At 51.7% G+C, this 22,446-nt stretch overlaps 1 protein-coding gene across 1 annotated transcript in view; it reads left to right on the plus strand.

Moving 5' to 3' along the window:
* Positions 1-22,446, plus strand: part of Zmiz1 (zinc finger MIZ-type containing 1) — a 212,724-nt gene that overhangs the window by 62,065 nt on the left and 128,213 nt on the right. The window contains exons 3-4 of the mRNA XM_090346671.1: positions 2,624-2,715; positions 21,459-21,539. The gene's annotated coding sequence lies outside the window, so the exon portion shown is untranslated. The remainder of the gene's footprint in view (positions 1-2,623; positions 2,716-21,458; positions 21,540-22,446) is intronic.

Raw genomic sequence — 22,446 nt, forward strand, 5'->3', positions numbered from 1 at the left:
AGCTGGGCCTTGGGTCTATGGTACCACAGGTGTGTACCTGAAAGAATGGAGAGCCAGCAGAGGAAGATGGGAGCAGAGCCCCCTCATACTAGGCACCTCAGAGGGAGCTGTGCTGAAAGCCTAAGAGTCATAGAGCTGGCCACCTGAGAATGAACTCTGAAGGTGATGGAGGAGGCCTTGGGGGGAGCACTGTGCCTCCACTGGCAGCTGGGCCTCTTGCCCCAGCTCTGACTAGGACATTTATAACTCACAGCTGTGCGGTCCTGGGCCCAACTGACTGTGGTAAACCGATCTGGCTTCAGGAAGCCTCGTCCTGGGGCCACTCCCCACCCGACCCCACACTCTCACTCACCTCCGGATGCCTACATCCTGTTCTTGGCAGGAGGGGCAGGCAACAGTGTGTGGGGTCGCTAGCAGAAGAGGACAGAAAGTGCCAGCGAAGTCCAAGAGCTCAGTGAGCACCAGCATTACCATCCTAGCCTGTCCCTAAGGCACATACTGGGAGGTCTAGGGAAAGTTGTCCCCCTGCATCCCACAGGATCAAAGACCAAAAACACAGGATGTAGCACCTAGAGGTACATTCTCTGCCTCCAAATCTACCTAGAGTGGAAGGGAGCATGCTTCTACCTAGCCCTTGCTGACCAGGCAGGCCCCAGGAAGCTGAATGGAGCAGCAGAGGGAGGCAAAAGCCTTTAGGAATGCTGGGAAAAGATGCTTTCTTGGACTCCAGGCTTCTGCAGTCCTGCACTTTCTCAGAACGCTCCATCATTAGGAGACCTGTGTCTCCCACCTGGATCTCACAGTGGAGTTCTAGTACTTCATGACTGATTTCCTCACCTTGGTCTTAGGGCTTGAGCCTCATCAGCCTTCTAAATTTCCTCCATACCATACTGCAGTGAACTTCCTAAAACGTGATCCAAGAATCTTTAGAAGTTTGTGACAAGTGTCTAGACGTAGGTGATCCAGGAAAGAACATGTTTTTGTTGTTGTTTCATTGTGTATTTGTTAAATCTACAACTAGCACAGCAAACCCATTCTGTGGGTGTGATTACTTTGTATGAAATCACACTTATTGGAACTCAGAAGAATTTAAAAAGAAGAAAATCGGGGAGAGGAAAACTGGGAGAAAGGCGTGACATTGTCCAAAAAGGAATGTCCTCTTTACTTGCTTTATGTAACTGTAATCCCTCTGTGCATCACTTTTATAATAACAATAAAGAAAACCAGGGCCAAAAATGAAGAAAAGCAAAATAAAACAAAACAAGGTGAATAGTAGTAGAATAATCTCAGAAGTAGACTTGGTCTGGCAGGAGTCGTGAAGGACACAGGAGAAAGTCTGGAGTTATGGAGACACAAAGTAAATCAGTCAGAGTGCTTGTCTGCCTTAAATTGTTTCTGGGCTTTCAATCATAAGGAAGATAACAGTCTGAACTCACCCATGCCTGCCCACAGGAGGGTGAGATATGGCCATGGGTTGATTTTTGTGGGGGCTGTGTGCACATGTCAGATGGCTCCAAGTGTCAGCCAGATAGATGGAGAACAGTTCATAATGAGGAAAGAATTCAAACAGGGTCAAAGAGTGGCTTTAGAAGTGTCTGCCGGATTGGCCATGTGAGATAATTCCCCCGAAGCAAGGCCTGGTACAGGGAGAAGAGCAGGCAAGGGTTGTGTATGCCTAGCTAAAAATACCCCAGTAGCTTCTCCTTGTCACCCTGCCTGGGGGCCACACAGGAAGGTGATGGCTTTCTGTTTCTCTCATCAAGAAAAGAAAGGCAATCCAAAACTCCTGACCTCCAAAAGAAACAAAACTTATTTTAAAAATAAGTAAGCGCACGGAACTGGGAGTTTGGCCTAGTGGTAGAGAGTTTGCCTAGCATGCACGAAGACCCGGGTTCGACTCCTCAGTCAGTACCACATACATAGAAAAGACAGAACTGGTGCTGTGGCTCAAGTAGTAGAGCACTAACCTTGAGAAAAGTCCAAGGATAGTGCTCAGGCCCTGAGGTCAGTTCCCAGGACTGGCAAAAAAAAAATGAATAAATAAAATAAGTAAGAGCAAAAAAATAATAATAAGTAAGAGCCTGGTGGTGGTGGCTCATGCCTATAATCCCTAGCTACTCAGAAGGCTGAATTATGAGGATCATGATTCAAAGCCAGACTGACAGGAAAGTCTGGGAGATTCTTATCTCCAATTAACCACCAGAAAACCAGAAGTGGCTCAAAGTGGTAGAGGGCAAATGTTGTGTAAAAGAGCTCAGGGACAGCACCCAGGTCCCAAGTTCAAGCCTCCACAACTGACAATAACAACAACAAAAGGAAGGAAGGAAGGAAAAGAGGGAGGGAGGGAGGGAGGAAGGAAGGAAGGAAGGAAGGAAGGAAGGAAGGAAGGAAGGAAGGAAGGAAGGAAGGAAGGAAGGAAGGAAGGAAGGGAAGAAAGATCCCACTGGGAGGAACTGAGTTGCCTATTTGAGTGGCTGGGTGGGATGAATTTATTTAGGGCTCTGATGAATCAGGCAGCATACTTACTGGCTCAGAGAAAACTGAGATTCTCAGAACAAGAATGGGTGGGAAAGACAGCTGCTTGTGTCCCTCCCTGGCCACTCACACGTGTCTCTCTCCCCAGGAAGAGGAGGGAACCCGTGGGTACCAGTCCAATGCTGCCAGGGGTGTGAGGAGAGGAGCTGACACCTGTCACTGTGCTGCAGACCAAGAAAGGTAATCCAGACCTTCTGGAGCCTAGACAGGCTGAGCCAATCATCCCTGATCTACATGCAGTTTCTCTGTAATGCCTTGGATGCTACCAGCCTCCCACAAAATACTCTGGGCTTCATTTTGTCTGTCTCTAAAATGGCTATGGGACTCCAGTTCTCTGCTCATTCCAGTCTTTGAGGATGCTGTAAACAAGTGCAGACTGAATATTCTTTGCAGTTGAGCCATACTAGCAGCCAAGCTCTGTTTGAAGGTGGAGCCACAGGGCCCCGCCCTTGTGGCTATAACATTCTGAGGCCAGCAAGGACAGGTGAAGCTTGAGGGCAAAGGCAGAGCTCTGTAAGGCAGAGCTGGCTGAAGGTGCCCTTCCCCAGAGAGATGACTGAGGTCTCCTCTATGCTAGCATTTAAACCCCAAAGTCCTTTCCCTGCCCCAGGAATTTCTATCTACATGTTCAGACCCAAGACCAAGGCCTAGGGGAACTCGTTGGCCTGCCGGGGGCCGCTTAGCAAGCTCTGGTCATACTAGAACTGCTTAGCTTAATCTTATTTGATAGATAAAGCATGTATACTTTGGCTCTTTACCATGTTGCACTGGCCTGACCAATCCATCCTGGAGAACCCATTACCTACTGTCTTAATTGTGTGCATGTGGTGGGATGCATCCACTCACCATCCATTTACTCACCTACCAAAGAGTTACCCATTTCATTCTGTCTCATCCATCCATCTAATCCATTGGGCCTATCTATCCATCCATCCATTCAGCTCCATGATTAACTATTTACCCGCTTCCTAATTTCCTAATTCATTCATCACTCACTGACACTTGTACCTGGTCAGACCTAAGCTAAAGGCCTGGATTTGAGGAGAAAGAGCAGATCCAGCCCTGCCCTCCCCCCAAGCAGGCATAGTGTGATAGAGGCAGACCCATGGACTCAGAGCCAGCCTCACTTCCATGAGTATGACCGAAGGGAAGGTGAGGAGGCCCCCCACGCCTCCTCTGCAGTTAGACATTCAGAGATGAGTATATGGCATTATTAATTTCTTCATTCTCTAACTGTTTATTGAAGTCACCTCTGTGTCGAGGGCTCTTGAGATTAGGAGTATAACAAAACTCTACCCATATGATACGTTTGTTCCCATGAAGACACAGGGACAACAGAGCCCCCAGAAGTGAAGCTACTGGGGCCGGGAGTTTGGCCTAGTGGTTAAAGTGCTTGCCTAGCATGCATGAAGATCCGGGTTCGATTCCTTGGTACCACATACATAGAAAAAAGCCGGAAGTGGTGCTGAGGCTCAAGTGGTAGAGCTCTAGCCTTGAGAAAAAAAAAAAGTCCAAGGACAGTGCTCAGGCCCTGAGCTCAAGCCCAGGACTGGCAAAAAAAAAAAAAAAAAAAAAAAAAAAAAGAAGTGAAGCTACTGTATGTCAGATGATGCTTGTTTGCTTGTGTGTTGGCACTGGGACTTGAATTCAAGGCGTGGGCACTGAATTAATTAAAGATAAGAGTCTTATGAACTTTCCTGCTGGGGTTGGTTTTGAACCATGATCCTCCTATCTTGGCCTCCTGAATAGGATTATAGAACTGAGCCAACAGCTCCTGGCTCCAAGGCCTAGAGTTTTTTTGTTTTGTTTTGTTAGAAGAGGTAGGAGCCAATAAACAGAGCTGAGCTGCAGGCTGTGGTAAGCTGTTCTCTGATTAACTAATTAAGGAAGATCTCTGGCTAGATGAGAAACCTGAATCCAGCTGATCAGTGAGTAGGGATGTGTCTTGGTGTGCAAGGAAATGGAAGGAAACGGTGTGGTTGATGCTCCATGAGGGCAAGTAGTGAGATCAGAAACGCCGTGAGGACCCACTCATGTTGGTGACATGCGGGACGTGGAGAGTTAGCTGAGAGGCTGTTCCTCAGCCCAGACAGAGTTGGTAGAGACTGGGAGCAGATGTGATAGCGATGAAACAAGAAGCCACTGAGTCTGAACGTTGCTGAGACTCAGAAGCCAGGGACTCAGGCAGGGGTGGGGGGAGTGGTGGGGCGGAATCATCCTTGAAGCTCAGGCTTTTGGCTTTTGATGGGTAGTAAAGCATGGGATGGCTGAACGATCTAAGTGGAAAGCTGACTAAGCAGCTAGATATATGGGTTTGCAAGGCAGAGAAGGTCTTGGCTGGAGATAAAATTTGAGTATTTGTAGCTGGTGTTGCAAGCCGTGTGGCCGATGAGATCACCTAAGCATGAGTGGAGACAGTGGGGTTAGGAGCCTGAATCTGAGTCATAACCATCCTGCCTTTGGAAGGGGGCAGAAAAGAGGGTGAGGAAGGTGTTCGCTGGAAAGGGGAGAAGAATGCAAAATGGCAATACTGACTGAACAAAAAGGAAGAGCACTGCAGGCAGATGGGGTGGAGGAGACATAGACAAAAGGCTTGGGAGCCTCAATAAATGAGCCATATTGGGAGAAGACTCCCAATGGAGAGGGAGGAGAGACTAAAAGCCTCTTCTTTCTCAGTCCTGGTCATACAGGTGTGAATGATTCAGGTGTGTGGCAGAACGGGGAAAGGAACCTTATCCAGCCCAGCTTTCTAAGCCCTCTCTGGACCTCTTATCCTGATATGTCTGTTTTCACACTATCTTTTGAGAAGCACTGTCATATTTTAGCTTGAGGCTAATGCTCTACCACGTGAGCCACAGCTCCAATTCCAGCTTTTCTTTTCTCTCTTTCCTTTTCTCCCTTCCTTCTTTCCTTCCCTCTTTCCCCGCCTTTCTCCCCCCCTCCCTCCCACCCGCCTGCCCGCCTGCCTTCCTGCCTCCCTTCTTGTGATTAATTGGAGATAAGAATCTTCACAGACTTTTCTGCCTAGGCCAGCTTTGAACTTTGAACCACCAGCATGCAGCTCTGAGATCCTTGATCTTAAAAGAAGGCATTCAGCATGGTGAGAGAGTCCCTGGACTAGCAGCTCACCAGTTGGAGCACTGTGTGCTGTAAGCAGGGACCTAGGTGTGCATCTATCACCCTGCTGCCCTCTTCCCACATCTCATCTCTATTGCTCTGCCTCTCTTAGCATCCCTTCTGGGTGGGAAAGTGGGTAAGTTGGAACTCCCAGAATCAGGAGTAGCTTTTGCCTCCAGGTTGTTCATATTACTCCTCTTCTTTCTGTTCCTGGATACACCCTTGTGGGTGGGACTCAGGAGCTGAGCGGGCATTAGAATTCAGCCTCATGGCCCATGATAGGGTGACTTTGGGAGCTGCAGCTGCCCCGTGCTGGCAGTACACGAGACAGGGCCTGCCCGAGCATCCTTGAGCCTTCCCTCTTCTCTAGAATGTCTTGCAGGGCACATCTCCAGCAGTGACTTCTGTGGGACATCTCCCTCACCATGCTGATGCTAGCTAGCACCAGCTGAGTACCCACCTCATGCAGAGAAGGGATTTGAACAGGCTGAACAGAGGGAGTCAATAGAGGGTCCCCATTGCTGGAGAGATGACAGGGTACAGTGGTACAGTGTGGCAAGTGAGCACACAGGCACTCTGATGACATAAGTTGCTACTTGTAACAATGTCTTCTGTGATCTTGAGATCTGAACATCATGGTTCAAAGCCAGCCTAGGTGGGAAAGTTCATAAAACTCTGATCTCCAATTAGGCACTAAAAAAAAAAAAAAAAAAAAACTGGGCTGGGAGTTTTGCCTAGTGGTAGGGTGCTTGCCAAGCACATATGAAGACCCAGGTTTGATTCCTCAGTACCATAGGAAAAAAGAAGCCAGAAATGGTGCTGTGGCCAAGTGGTTGAGATTTAGCATTGAGAAAGCCCAAGGACAGTGCTCAGGCCCTGCATCAAGCCCTGGGACTGGAAACAAAACTAGAAGTTGTGGCTCAAGTGGTAGAGCGCTAGTCTTGAGCACAAAAGCTTAGCGACTGTGCCCAGGCCCTAGGTTCAAGCTTAGAACTGGCACATGTGTGTGTGTGCATGCAACACACACACACACACACACACACACACACACACACACACACACACACACACACACACACATACACAAAACTCAGGAATAAACAGCTTCTCTGATACCCTGGTTTTTCAGGCTACCTCAAAAGAAGTAAGCCACTTGGTCAGGGCTACAGAGCAATAGCATCAGAATCTACCTAGCCCATTTGCATCCACGGAGACCCACTGCCCAGGAGTGGGTGCAGGAATTTGCCCTGGACCCTGCCCACCTCTTCCCCAGGAGCATCCAGTGGCTGGGGTCAGCCCCCAGCTTCTGTGGAAGGTTCCTTCTTGGCAGGCTCCGTTGTGCCTATTGTTTAAATATAGATTACTAATGAAATGCCTTTCATTGCCTTCCCAGTGAATAGTTTCCGTGTAAAGTTAATTTGCAGTGTTATGTAAATTCTGTTTAACTTCAATCAAGTTTCTAATTATGTTTTTACCGCAGTAATTCCCATTTGATTTGTCATCTCCTGTTAGGTGTTTAATGTTCGGTGGGCGGGCTTGCTTTCCCTCTGTCTCTTGGTTTCCCAGGGCCCTCTCTCCACTGACCTCATCTCTGCTTCATTCCTAGCCTCCCTCCTCCCCCTCCCCACCTCCTATCCCCTTCCCCCTCCATCCCTTCGTCTTTTCTCTGGGTCATCCCCTTCTCCCTATCACTGTCCCTCTCCTTTTCCTCCTTCCCCAACCAGCCTTCTTTGCCAGGGCAGTGTGAATTTTCCTTCCCCCGCTGGTCCTCCAGGCCTCTTCTGTCTTTGCTACTGTCTTTTGTTCTCTTTCCTTGGTTGTGGCCAGCCCAGGGTTCCCTTCTTCTTTCTCTGCCTCCACCCTGCTCTCCTTTTTTCTTTCCTACAGGGCAGGAGCAAAGCTCAGTGGAAGGATTGCTTCCCAGCAGATAGAGAATGAATGGTGGGGGCTGGCTGAGTCCTGTGTGCCTCCGTAGAAACCTAGGCCTGGCCTTGGGAAATGTGGTCAGGGGCTTTGTGAAAGATAGGCCTGTTGGACTGGAAGGGTGGGGAGGTGGTGGAAATCATAGGCGGCAGGGTTGAATGTTTGGGGTTCGAATCCTGATTCCAGCTCTAGTGAATAGATGGCCTTTTGGTTAATGAGCATTTATTTATCTGTGTTCCAGGCTTTCCTCTGTAAAGCCCAGTGGTGATGCTTGCCCTAGAGTTCAGCTACTGTGGAGATTCACTGAGGTGACTTTGAAGGATTTGCCTGGGGCTCGGCTTTTATCTGAAGACCTCATTTCTCATTTCTCCGTGGCCTTTCTGAGATTTCTCGGCAGTGGGCTTCTGTGCCTTGGAAATACCCTGGCCCATAGGCCTTTCCCAAGCAGAGAACAAAGACAGAGCTGTGCCTGCTAAGGGGTCTGAGTGGTCCATTTTTCACCCCGTCCTCCTCTGCTAGATACCTCCCACTAAGGTCAGGCTGTAAACCAGCATTCCAGGTGTAACTCCCTGACACCTCCATCCCCAGCTCCTCTCGAGGGCCCCTCCTTACTGATCTTAGCTGGAAAACCTCCCCATACCCAATGTTGTGTGGATTCTGGGGTTCTCCCTGCTTTTAGGAAACTGGTATCTGAGCAGGCATGTGCCCTCTAGGTAGGGACTGTGGAAGGAAAACACCAGACAAGGGAGCTAGGCTCAGTGTAAATAACCATCCCCCTCCCCACACGCATGCACACACTTCTGTCCCTCCCATCCCCCACCTCTGCTCCTGTTCCACCTCGCAGGTCTCTGACACATACAGAAAGCAGAAAAAACAAAACAAAACAAAACAAAAAACCCAAAAAACAAAAACCAAGTGTTTGGAAAGAGCGTTCTTTTGGGTGATGAAAGGCAGCTGGTCATTTGTCCTTCAGAGTCGTGGAAACCTGAGCTGGCCAGGCCCAGCCCTGTCCTGCTAGGCCACATGGCCACCTGACCCACAGTGAGTCTGTGTGTGTGTGTGTGTGTGTGTGTGTGTACTCGTGCTTGGTTGGGGTCAAGGAAACCTTAACTATCACGTGCCTGCTTTCTTTCCCTATTTGTCTAAGTAAGCAGTTCAGGCCGGCTGTAACCAGGAGGCTATGACGAGAGCCAGGGACAGGGGCCACATAGCTGTGGGCTCCTGGGCTACGCCATTAGCAGGGACCTTGAGCCAGACCTCAGAGCTCTCGGCCTCTGGATCTGGTGTGGTAACCTGGGTGGTGGCCATATTCAGATCTTCTGTCTACCTGGATCTCTAACTTCCCCCTGCTTCGTTGGGCCAGGATAGGACAGAGAACCCTCCCAGTCCTCTAAACCAGAAAATGGAGGCCTCTCTGACCAGGAGAAGCCCCAAAGGCAGCATGCTGGCCAGATCCAGGGACATGTGTGTCCATACCCACTATTTGCCTAGTCCCTGGCATGTGTGGCACAGTTCTGGCTTCACCTCACGCCTCCAGAAAGCCCCCAAGTAATCCAGCAGACATGGGTTTGGCACCGACTGAAGGTCAGAATGCAGGCCTTCCAGAAGCTCTGTGGAGCCCCATATCTGTGATTCTTTTTTCCTTCCTTTCTGTGGGGTGGCAGATCCTTTCATAACTAAGAGCTGCGATGTTGGCCTGACACGTCCACGACCCACCCCACATGAAGCCCCAGCATTGGTCCAGGACTCCAGGAGAAGTAAGGGACACCCGTGGGTCCCTTGTGGAGGGAGCAGGTGTTTCTAGCTGTCTGTGGAGAGGTCCCCTTCCTCCAGGGAGGTTAGAGCCATAGCCAACGCTTCTAAAAGAATAGGTCTGTGCGCATGTGCAGAGCACACAGGCCTGGAGCTCCAGACTGCTGGGGGTGTCTTCAAGCCCTCCTGAGCAGGAAAGCAGCAGGAGGAATGGCAGCCCCAGAATCACCCCAAGTGGGGCCTCTTCAGCCTTGTGGAGTGTCTTACCACAGATTGTGCTGTTCCAGGCCTCGAGGGAGAAGCAGGGTTGTGATGGCTTGGCAGGGAGGCATGCTCCCTCTACCCCTGTGCTGCCTCCTTCCTTACTCTTTCACTTAACAACAGTTGCTTGTAATCTCATCTATGCCGGGCCTATGTTCAGGGAGACCAATGTCCCTGGCTCTACAGATGGTCACTGCCAAACCAGCAAGCAGCAGCCCACAGGCCCAAGGGACTAGTGAAGATGCAGCAAGGAGAAAGGGTCAGTGCACAGCTGACCTCATGACTACCCTGAGCTCTGGAGCAGAGGTTTCTTCCAAATCTCTCCCCTCCCTCAGCTAGGCTACCTTCAACCTTTCCCCTCCCCAGCCCATGGAAGATGGGTCCCCAACTCCTGAGGCCACAGGAAGTGGGTTGGGGCCCCTTGGAGACACTCCAACACTATAAGGATCCAGATGAACCACACTGAGACTTGTGTACAATGCAACTATCTTCCAACACCATGTCATCCGAGACTGATTCAATACCATGCTGTCTGTGGAAGATGCCAACCCTGGTGTGTAGCCACAAGGAGCTTTTGCCTTAGGTGGGAGTTGCCTCACTCTCCCTCTTCTGGTCTTGGGCCTGGCTTCTCAGAAATGACTGTGCCAGACTTGGGGGGACATGATCTGATTGGCAGAGATGATTCCCAAAGGCCCTGGCCAGCCGTATCTGAAGTTATACCAGCAGGGCAGGGACCCAGTGGTACTTTTGTGAAGGCCTCATCCTGTAAAACAAATGGTTAGAGGCCTGGAGGTCACAGAGGGCTTGTCCCCACCCCTCAAGCCCAGCCCCCCCTCCCTGAAAGCACTGGCACTTCTGAGGTGACCTCTACAGTCCCTCCCTTTCTGGGGGCTGGGTGGAGCCAGTGGAACAGGAAGCTGGGAGCTGACTAGAGGAAGGGCCTGGGCCAGGCATGAGGCAAAACTCAGCCTGGCCCTTCTCTAGGGCCATGAGACCGCAGGCCCCATGAGCCCTGCCCAGGCCACTGGAGCTTCCTGAGGGTGGCGCTTCTTCTATTCCTGTGGGAGTCACCACTAGGAATCTTGTCCTCTCGAGAAAGGAAGACAGACTCCCACCCCCAGGCTCCAGACTGCCCGGTCCCTGCCCTGCCCTGCCCCTCTCCTGGGGACATCCCATCGGCGGGAGCGACCAGCCCACACCCAGCCTTTACCCCCACAGGCTGATGACTGGACTTCTCCAGCAGTCACCAACTTTCAGGACCCTAGTGGAAGAACCTCTTAGGGGCAGCTCTGGAAACTTGGGAGCCCAGATTCTTGGTCCAGGCAGCCATCAATTTGCTGGTCCCTTTGGGTCACTGTGAGACCTAGAAAGCTAAGGGAGAGATGGAGGCTGTGCCAGCAAGTAGCATCCTTGGGGTTGAAGGGTTTGGGGTAGGATGAATTCATGCTTCTGAGAGCTGCGGGCCCAAGGTGACCTCTCAGAATCCCCTTCTACATCTCTATAGGCTGACAAGAGCCATTTTCTACTCCCATCTCCCCCAGTCCAGGAAGTGGAGTATGCCTGGGCTCTCTGCCCTGCTCAGGCAGGTGAACCAGGTCAGTGAGCCTGTGGACAGGGGCCAGAGAGGGGGCACTGCAAATCCTCCCAACCACATCCTCCTCTTCCTCTTGAGAGGTGCTCTTAGACCTGAGTCTACCTCCCAAAGCTGTAGCCAACCAGCCCATCCTTGGCTCAGAATGTGTAGAATTGCACTGTAAGAGGACAACTGGGTTCCCCAGGGACTGAGGGCATTCTCAGGACCCCAAGGTGAAAGGGGCACAAGTTACTGGGATCCTGGATAAGTTAAGACAGATTAGGGCCCACTTTGAGCTTACAAACCAGCTGAAAGCTCCTTGGCATTGGAGATGTCCTTACACCTGGGCAGCTGATTCCTTCCCTGTGGTAAAGAGACAGCTTGCAGACCCGTGACCCTAGATCCTCTACCCCTCTGAGCCCCAGGATACTCTGTCATACTATGGGAAACACCAGAGATTTGAGAGATAAAGCCTAAGATTCTGAGCCAGACTGGGGTGATGAGGCACTTTCCTGGCATCAGGATGAGCACAGGCAAAGGTCTAGAGGAAGATCTGGACATATTTTAGGGAAGCATTACAAGCCATAGTCTGTGGCGGCCCCTGGAAGTTTTTTGGGTTTTTTGTTTGTTTTTTGGCTGCTCCTAGGGCTTGAACTCAGAGCCTGGGCACCCTGTCCCTTAGCTTTGTTGCTTTGAGCTTTTGTTAGCATTGAACTTTTGTAAGCTTTGAGCCACAGCTCGACATTTTTTGCTGGAGATCATGGTCTAATGGACATTCTTGCCCTTGCTGGCTTCAAACCATAATCCTCAGGTATCAGCCTCCTGAGTAGCTAGAATTACAGTTGTGAGCTATTGTCTCCCAGCAACAGCTTTTGAGTCTTGGACACAGGAGGAGTGAATTCCTGGGGAGAAGAGCTGACAGTGGATATGTGGCATGAGCTGTCAGCCTGGGGCATTGGATCCAAAGGAGGCACACAATTAAGCTGTTCAGTGTAGGTGCCAATATCAAGGTCCCAGGCCAGCCTCAGTTTCTCCTGTGGATGAGGGTGGGCAAAAGCCAATGCTGGCACTATGCCCCTAACCTCTTCCTCTGGGTGTCTGTGTCCTGCTCAGCCCTGGGTGGGGCCCACTATTCCTTCCTCTCTGTGGCTTTCTGGTCCTCAATGGGAGGGGCCTCTGGAGGCTGCAGTGGGCCTGGGTGGGGGCCTTGGCAGTGGGTGGAGTCACGGGATGGGTGGCCGTGAGTCAGGAATTGCCTGGCCTGTGCGTCATCTGGCTGTGTGCATCCTCAGCCTGTCTGCCTCGTCTGTCCCGCCCACATCTGGACCTGTGGGCTGCTTCACTGGGGGATGGTGCTTTGTTTCCAAGAGCTCAAAACCCAGGCCAGGGGAGCCTGGGAAACCCAGTTCTATATCCTTGAGGCCAGTGTGGCTTTGGGTAGGCTGCTCTCTCTCCACACCTTTCCCAAGGCCCAGGAGAAGGCAGCTAGAGCCTTGCACAGAGCCCAGCTCTTCCACTTTCTGCTAGGAACCAGGGACTTGGCACCTCTGAGCCTCAGTTTCCTCTCTTGTACAGTAGGGATAATATTGCCTACTTCCTTGAACTACTTTGAGGACACAACTGGCTCACAGTGAACTCCCATACAGGAACAGTGTTGATGAGAACCAAACCTCAGATGAGCTCCTAAGTACTGTGCTAGTGCCAGCATCTCAGGCTGTGATCAGCCCTGGGTTCACCTCACTCTGAGGTTGAGTGTGGCAGCACATGCCTGTAACCCCTGCACTCAGGTGACAGAGGCAGGAGGATGGAGAGGTCAAGGCTAGCCCCACAAAGTTAATGAGATCCTATTTCAAAAACTAAGGACAAAATGACAGAGAATGTAGCTCACTGACAGAGCAATTGCCTAGTGTATTCAAAGGCCTAGGTTGATCCCCTAGCACCACCAAAAACAAACAAACAAAAACAAACAAATAAATAAAAGAACTAGGCACCAGTGGTTCATACCTGTAACCCTAGCTAGTTACTCAAGAGGCTGAGATCTGAAGACTGGAGTTCAAAGCTATCCCAGGTAGGAAAGTCTGTGAGACTTTTAATCTCCAATTAACCAGGAAAAAAAAAAGGCAGAAGTGGAGGTGGAGCTCAAGTGGTATAGCGCTAGCTTTGAGTAAAACCTAAGGAACAGTGCTTAGGCCCTGAGTTCAAGCCTTAGGACACATGGACACACACACGCCCACAGAGAGAGAGACAGAGAGAGAGAGAGGAAAACTACCTAAGACCAAGTAACTGATAAAGAACAGAAGGCTAGTTGACCCATATGCTGGTCATCAGGTAAGGCCTTTATGCTCCATCATGACACAATGGAGGACACAGCCACTGTGCCAGCTCAGATCTCACCTCACCCTTGTGACCTACTCTCATCCCAGGCACCTCTCAAAGGCCTCATCTCCAGATACCCCTATCATACAACTATAGGGGTAAGTTACCAACACACCAGCTCTGTGGGTACTGTCAGACTATCACCTCCAGCATCAATGCTGGGGTCTGGGACAATAGAAAGAGGAAGCCCAGGCCACCAGGGGGCTGGTCTGAGAAGCCAATCAAATTGCTGGGCAGAGAGCTGTTGAGAGATGGAAGACACAGGGTACCTTAGGACTATGCTGGTGTCCTGAGCTGGGACGCTCCCGGGGAGTCCTCCGTGTCTCTGGGACCCCTGGGCAGACTGAGGATCCAGTGGGCCTCAAATGATGATGAGACTTCAGGGGTGGGCGGCACTTAGCCCTGATCAAGCAGGGGTGAGGGGGCAATGGTGGGACTTGAACCCCAGATTGGAGACCCTCCTGGTGGAAACTGCTAGAAGTACGTGGGGGTGTGCTGGAGCGTGTGATCTGCTCTAGAAGCCCCCTGAGCCCACTGGCCATCCTTAGGGAGGGGGCTGCCCATGAGCCTTGGAAGTCACAGGAGATCCAGATGCCTGGGAAGCCTGAGGACCAGGGCACTCACCAGTCAGACCTTTCTCCTCCCTCTTCATTACCTCATTGGGGAAACAGAGGCAAGGGGAGGTCTCTTGGCTTGGGAGCAATGGAGTCAGGATTCTGCCCTAAGCCTGGGTGACATTACAGCCCTGTGCTCAGCGGCACCACCTCCTGCTAGCAAGAACAGTGCTTTGCTTTGTCTTGCATTTATAAATCTGGGCCTCAGCCATCACTTCAGACTGGCCGGGCACACATGTGGGCAGAATCCCAGAGGGAGGGCTGGCTGGGGAGCGTGACTGCCCGGGGCTGGCCCTCGCCCCAGGAAGGGGTCATTGGGAACACTCGGTGCTTGGCCATTATGGTGCCTGTACCCTTCAGCCTCTTGACCTTCCTGTATCAGCTATGGGTGTGACGTCACCTCATCTAGAAGGCCTGCAGGGAAGCCCCTGTGGATCAGGATTCTACCCTTGAGCTCCTCAGTCCCTCTTTCGTGTGTGTGTGTGTGTGTGTGTGTGTGTGTGTGTGTGTGTGTGTGTGTGTGTGTGTGTGTTGGTTCTGGGGCCTGAATTCAAGGCCCTAGAGCTGTCCCTGAGCTTTTTTGCTTAAAGCTAGCACCCTACCACTTGAGCCACACCTCCACTTCTGGCTTTCTTTGGTGGTTCTTGGAGATAGGAGTCTCATGGACTTTCCTGCCTGGTCTAGCTTTGAACCTTGATCCTAAGATCTCAACCTCCTGAGTAGCTAGGATTACAGGAGTGAGCCATCGGGAGTGAAGCAATCCTACCTCCAATAACAGTGCTGACCTGGGTTCCAGACCCAGCTGTCCCTCTTTCTGTAAGAGGACAGGCTTGGCCTCAGAGAATATTCTGTAGAGATCCTCTGCCGGGCTCCTTATGCTGCATGTGGGAAGGGAGGAGGGGGGAGACATCCTAGAGATAGGGAGAACACTCCAGATGAGCAGTAAGAGATGGCAGAGTGAATGGAGGCAGGACACCAAACTTCAGTGTATGCCCGTCCCATTGGGAGAAGCAAGGGCTTGACATTTCCCAGGGCCCTCCATTGGCACTTTTCTCATTGGTGATCCCCTGAGAAAGACCATGACCCTCAGAAAGTGGAGAGGCCTGATGGAATGATGGGTGTGGTGGGGCCTAGCCAGCACAGTTTGCACATAAGGGTGCTTCTGTTAAGGGAGAGGTGGATCCAGGCACTAGTAATCCTAGCTCCTCAAAAGGCTGAGATCTGAGGATTATAGTTCGACACTAGCCCAAGGCAGGAAAATCTGAGTCTCTATCTTGAGGAAAACTACCATAAAGCCAGAAGTAAGAGTGCTGGCCCCGAGCAAATGAAGCTCAGGGACAACACCCATGCCCTAAGTTCATGCCCCAGGACATGCACACGCATGTGATGGGACCCCTATTCTTGTGGGAACAAGTGGTTCTGATGTGGACCCACTAAGTCTGCATGAGGGTCAGCCGAGAAAGGGCATGACCTCTGTATCCATGATAGAGTCCAGAGCCTTCTTCCTGGCAGGGCCCTGTATCCGCCCCTGAACCCAACCTAAACAGGAACACTGGGGGCACAGCCCTTGGGCCCAGTCTCTCTGTGCCAGTGTAACTCACCTATAACCTTGAAAAGTCCTTCAACCTTGAGAGCAGGGTGTTTATTGTCTCTGGTACAGAAGAGGAAATGGAGGCCCAACATGTGCCTTCTTTTGGAGGAGAATTTGTTCACTTGATAATCTCATATGAGTGGGCCCCATGCCAGGCTCCTGGGCCTCTAGACCTAGAAGGTGTTAGTGGGAGCAGGCAGAGGGCTTTGGGAAGAATGTGAGCTTCCATTCCTCACACCATTTCCTAGACAAGGATCTGATACTGATGACAGGAAAGGAAAGCCAGGGACTGGGTTCAAATCCTAGTGTTTTTATTTATCACTTGGGATAGGCCTTTTCCTCTTGCTGCCCTCATTCCATCTCTGTTCAAGCCCCTTACCAAGAGGATAGGATGGCACCATTGACCAGCACGTGTCTGGAAGGCAAGATGGGCAGAAGTCATCTGCCACTGGACCCTGATAATGTGTAAAGAGAGCAAGGACTTACTTTCTAGCCCTCTGAGGCAAGGATCTCTGCGGAGGTGTCACTCCAGGGTGGCCTTTGCAAATGTGGCAGCTCAGAGGTGGGCACGATGATGTCTTCACATGGGCCCTGCTGTCCTGCCTGCCATCCACAGCTCTGTCATCAGCCCTGAACACTTCCCTACTTGGGCTCTGGGCCTGGGCTAGCAGAGAATGCATCCTATCCAGAAAACTACCCAAGATGCCCCATGCCCTCACCCTGCTCCAGTCCCAGGAGGACACACCTTCCTGCCCTCTGTCCCACCGTCCAGCCCTGCTTCCCCATGTTAGGGGACTTAGGTTGTAGGGAGCAAGCCTTCTGCCTCAGAGTCTGAGGGCTGCAGACTCTTGGTCCTACCAGCCACTCTTCTACTCTGGTCTTCTTTCCTTTCTTTGGTAAGCCATTAGGTGTTAAAAGAAGGGGAGAGGAGGGGAAAGAGGGAGAAGACAGGGATAAGGGAAGGGAAAAGGAAAAAAAGGCTCCTCGGGGCTGGTTTATAGCTTTCATTTTGAGAAATGAGGAGAAAAAAAGACAAAGAAAAAGCCTGTAAGTTCAGGCAATTTTCCTTCAGGAAAGCCATATACAAATGTTCCCAGCTGAAGGGTGACATTGTCCCAAAAGAAATGTCCTCTACCTGACTTATGTAACCCCTCTGTACATCACTTTTATAATAATAAAAATGATTTCAATGAGAGAACCCAGTCTTGGATGCACGGAGCCCACACCCTTCTCTAACACCTCTCTTTGAGTCCCTCCCTGCTGTGTGGCCCACACTGACATGGACACAGAAGCTCTGTAGCCACACCCACGGAGGCAAGCAAGAAGGGACCATATCAGGTTCTGCATGACTGCCTCTAGTGTCTCAGACCCACCAGGCCTGCCCTCCTCTGGGCTGGGTTGTTACCCCAGCCGGTCAACCAGATGCTGCTGCCTCCCCCTGTCCCAGATCCTTGTGGCATTTGCCAGTAAGAGAAGATGCCCAAGTGCCAGAGTCTGTGCATCAGGGCAGGGCCAGATAGTCTGGGCTTTCCTGGGTTGGAAGAAGAGTTCTCAGAGGAAATGAGGACAGACAGGGTACCTCTGGACCCCAAGACACCAGTTTACTAAGTGTCACAGGCTCAGTAAGCCCTAGGCTGTTGGAAGCCACCTGTAGGAGCTGCTGTGTTGGGGAAAATATTCAGAGGACCTGTATTCTCCTCTGAGCACTTGTGGCTACCCACGCCCCCAGATGTGTCTCTGCCATTCCTGGAATGCAGATGACCAGGTCCCTGTCTTTGGAACCTGCAGTCATGTTGTACATTAAGCAAAAAGAAATAAAAGAGCCCACCAGAGTGTTCTGGAAGTTCAGGAAAGGGAAAGATCTATAGAAAGGAATCTCAGCAGAGTCATTGTCCCCTTATGCTGTAGCTAGGGGAGCTGGGGATGATGGGCCTCTGGCCTCCAATGGGTTGTACTGAGGATAGAGTGAGGGTTACAGAGACTGGGAGAGAGAGAGAGAGAGAGAGAGAGAGAGAGAGAGAGAGAGAGAGAGAGAGAGAGAGAGAGAGAGAGAGAGAGAGAGAGAAGAGAGAGAAGAGAGATTAGCTACATCTGTGAGGGGCCCAGTAGGTACAGGAACCCTGAAATCTAAAATACATATGGTGGCATCAGCATAGCTCCCTCCACATCCCCCACCGGGAGTCAGCTGGTGCTCAGTGTCCCCTGGGTGGGTAGGCCCTGTGAGTGGGTAAGGCTGTACTCCTCCAACTTTAGCCTGGAACTCCCCTGGAGGGTGAGTGGCTGGGTAGAGGTTGGGGGGTGGGTTGGCAGTTCTGGCATGTCAGCCATCAGGCCTTGGCCTCTCCTTGCCCGGGACCCCGAGTCCATTCCTTCCCTGGGTCTGGATCCCCAGCCCCCAGCCTAGTGAGGTCAGGGAACACATATTCCAGGAATGCGGGAGGCAGGGCAGCAGCAAGTTTGGATAAGGTTTGGATAACCATCAGGGGTAAATATTTGCCTGGCTCCTGGAGCCAGCCTTGGTCTCTAAGGGAGGAGGGGGGGGCGAGGGGAGGGAGTTGTCCCTAGGGTCTTGTGAGAGGATGTATGACCAAGTGGGTGGGCTCCAAGCTGAGGAGACCTGATCCCTTGGTGAGTTTGGTATGGGGTCAAAGAAAGGCACTGTGGTCTTAGCTCTGAAGTCATCTGGCCCAATTGTAAGAAGAGGGGTCAGCGCTCGCTGCCCAGTCTGGCTCAGACAGAGGCTGAGGGTCAGGATGTCCAGCGCTGGTTCTGGTCAGTTCAGGTAAGAATGAAGCAGGTCTGCTGGGAATGGGTTTGGTCCTGATCTCCACCTGGCCATGTACAACCTGGAGCAAGTTACCTGCTTTCCACTGCTGAAAGTTCCTTACCATTCAGTGTTCTGCCTCTATACCTCAAGTCTGCTTCCACCATCATAGCTCTCAGGCTTGGGGCACAAGGGTGTGTGTGAGAGAGTCAGACAGACAGACAGAAAAAGAGTATGTGAGGAGTGAGATCTGGTGACAGGAGCCCTGAGCTCGAGGCTCACAGGTGTGCCCGCCTCTGCCCAGCAAGCCACATGGAAACTATCTGACCCCTCTACTAGTAGTCCTTCTCTGGCCAAGGTCCTGCTCTTCCACATCAGATTGGAACCTCTCTTAGGAGATTAGTAGCTGGAGGGGAAACTGATCCTTTTTGAGAAAGCAGATGGAGACACAGAGAAGCTGATCTACTTGCCTAAAGATGACCCAGCAGAGCCCGGCGCCTAGTGGCTCACGCCTGTAATCTTAGCTACTCAGGAGGCTGAGATCTGAGGATCACGTTTCAAAACCAACCCCGGGCACAAAAGTCCATGAAACTCTTATTTATCTCCAGTTACCAGAAAACCGAAGTGGCACTGTGGCTCAAGTGGTAGAGCACTAGTCTTGAGCTGAAGAGGTCAGGGACAGAGCCCAGGCCCAGAGTTCAAGCCCCACAACAGACAAAACTAAATAAATAATAAAGATAAAAGATGACCCAGCAGCAACAGAAAACCTGGGATTCAAACCTAACCCTCCATACTCCAGTCCCCTGACCTCATGACAAGGTGGGCACATGGGCTGGACCTCTGTTGGCTCTGGTCCTCACACATGAGTGATGACATCTCCTGCATGGAACATTCATTCCACCTATACCATGTCCAGCAACGGTGTCCCATAGTGCCTCAGGTCCCGTTGGACAGGTTGAACACAGTCCTGTATCCTGCCCCCTGCTCTGGGATGCTCCCCAGACAGTCCACCATGCTGAGAGAGCATGCCTCACTCAGGCTGCAATTGCCTGGGCCTTGCCTGTGTTGAGGTCTCAAGCCCCCTCCCCTATAACCATCATCTCCCAGTCCTCTAGGCACTGGAGGGACCCACCCATGAGGAGACCAGTCAATTTCCACTTGCCCACAGCCCAGGCTGCACCCCTCTTGGTACAAAGGTTCCCCCAGACCTGTTTATCTTGTGGTCTTCCCAGGCTGGAAGCAACCAGGGACATTTTCTGTCTTCTCTCAATGGCCTCCCAGGTGTACCCCTCCTCCACCCCCTCTGCCTGTGAGCTTTTAGCAGAGGGCACTAACACACTGATAAAGGGAGCACATCCACGTCCACAGCCTGGCCCAGGCTCCTGGCTCCTGAGCCCCCTTCTCTGCGGTGAGGGGCAGCTGTCACTAGCTCCCACTGCTGGGCAAGGTCCGGATATACATGCCAGTTCCTTATTAGCTGTGTGGCCTCAGGAGGTTAGAGAACCTCTCTGATCTTCCTATGTGAATTGGAGAGTACACGTTCCCCTGTAGATTTCAGGAAATAAATAGCCCAGGCAAACTTCATACTTCCGTCTTTTGCAAGTGAATGATATAAACCAGGCAGACTCACATCCCCTGACCAGGACCTAACCCCTGCTCGTCACTGTGTGACATTGGACAGGTCCCTTCCCCTCTGGTCCTAGAGGCTGCCGTGGCTACTTGGAGCCAGAACACTCTGAACACAGGACAGCTGGGTGGTGTGACTCCTGGAGGCCTGGATGAGTTCTGGACACACTCACCCCCGAGTGAGCAAGGGCTTTCCGGCTCTGGCTTCTGTCTCAGCTGCCAAAACAATCATTTTCTCTTGGTCAGCAGCTCTGCTGGCCAGGCCATCTTGCCCTTGGGAAAGGTCTGGGCTGTCGGTGCTGGAAGGCAGGAGGCCAAGTTCAGTTCCTCCCCAACCCATGACGTGTTGCTCAACTCTGGGATGAGGCAGACACTGCCCTTCTATGCCTCAGTTTCCTTCTGTGTGAAAGGGAAGCACTGAACCCAAGAGACACTTGTATTTCAATTGGAGTCTAGGAAGGGCCGAGAGGTGGCTAGAATGGGCACACTCTGCCTGACTTGAGCTGGGGGGACCCAGGACTCTACATTCTATATGCACTGTGTTCTACAGTCTGTATCTCTCTGAGGGAGGGCTTGATCCCCCACACTCACAAAGGAGGAAACTGAGGCAGGGAGGTTTCAGAAAATGTATCCCAAGCTGGCTGCCTGTGGCTCACACCTATAATACTGGCCACATGAGAAGCTCAGATTCGAAGATTGAGATTCAAAAACAGCCTGGGCAGGAGAGGCTGTGAGACTCTCACAGCTAATTATCCGGGGCGGGGTGGGGGGGGAGTCGGGGGGCCCGGGGAGCCAGAAGTGAATGTGTGTGTGTGGTTCAAGTGATAGAATGCCATGGCTCTCTAAAAAGCTAAGGGAAAATATTCACATTCTAAGTTTGAGCCCTAGTACCAGTACATATACACATATTTCAGCCACATACTTGATGAGCAGGTGAAACTAGCATTTGAATGAATTTGTTCAGATTACCAAGCTCACGCCTCCAGCACCAGGTCTCAGGAATGCTTTTAAAGCCAGCCTTGGCTCAGCTATCTCCCTGGTGCCCACCAGCTGAGCATGCAGGGCTGCTGATGGGTGTGGAGGCTGACCTGCAAGTACTGGACACAAGTTCTCCCACCATTAGCCGTGGTCTCTGCTAGAAGAGGTTTACAGCTCTGCTGGTAGTGCATTAAGGAAATGGACCAGCCAGAGCCCACCTAGCTAGGTAGTCTTGCTCCTTGTGCCCAGCTCCCTGAGTGCCCAGTTCCTGAGAGAGCCTAACCATGGTCAGAGTCAGAGTCAGAGTCCCCGTGGAACTGACTCATGGATCATCCCTTCTCATTACAGGGTCATGGAGCTGGAGTGAGGTGAGGGGCTTGCGAGCTGCTGATCAGCGCGGGGGACACTGGTGACTTACAGATCACTGAGGTAGGTGTGCAGCTAAGCTGCCTGACTGGTGAAGGGGTGCTGATTGTAGCACCCTGCACCTCACAAGTGGGATGGGGTCCTGGCTAGCTTTGCTGGGATGTATGTCATTATGCAAATGGATGCTTCCTCCATCCCAGGGCATCTCTGACTTGGCCTCTCTCTAGAGTGAGTGCTTGAGTAGGGCAGGGGATGTGCCAGGGTTCTAGAGGGACAGACCTGGTGCTTCCAGCACCATAACCCTGTCCTCACATGGTCCTTACTTCTCTGAACCGCATGGGGTATGCATCTTGCAGAAAATGGGGCTTGGGCGACAGAGGGCATAATCACTGGTGTGGTTCACAAACAAGCTGAGGTGGCCATTTCTGGGTGCAAATCTTGATTCTGGCATTTGTTCACTGGGACCTTGGACCTTTGGCCTGGGCCTCTGTTTACCTGACTGTCCAATGCTAGAAGAGGTGCTTCCATGGCCCCAGGGCCTTTTTCCCAAGGTGCGATGACCCTGAAGCCAGTCCAGGAGAAAGAGTATCGCTGTTCTGATGCCCAAGGTTTCTCTGTGGGGCCCCAGTGGGATTCTGGGAGCCCCAATGGTATGGTTTCTTTCCTTTCCTGCGGTGTGACCTTGAGGGGGTCCCTTTCTCCCGGGCCTGCACAGCCAGGTCCTCCTGTAAGAGAGGATGCTGCTGCTGGCATTGCTGATGGGGGCTGTAGGTGCTTAGAAGTCAAGATTTCTAAATGTCACAGCGAGTACTGGGGCCTGATGCCATCCCTTAGCTTTATTTGCTCAGAGCTAGCACTCCGCTGCTTGAGCCTCACTTCTGGCTTTTTAATGGTTCATTGGAGATTAGAGTCTGAGTGATCCTCAGATCTCAGCCTCCTGAGATCACAAGTCTGGCCACCAGCGCCTAGC

This window comes from Megascapheus bottae, chromosome 15 (genome assembly GCF_031878675.1).
Source record: "Megascapheus bottae isolate mThoBot1 chromosome 15, mThoBot2.hap1, whole genome shotgun sequence".
Classification (NCBI taxonomy): domain Eukaryota; kingdom Metazoa; phylum Chordata; class Mammalia; order Rodentia; family Geomyidae; genus Megascapheus; species Megascapheus bottae.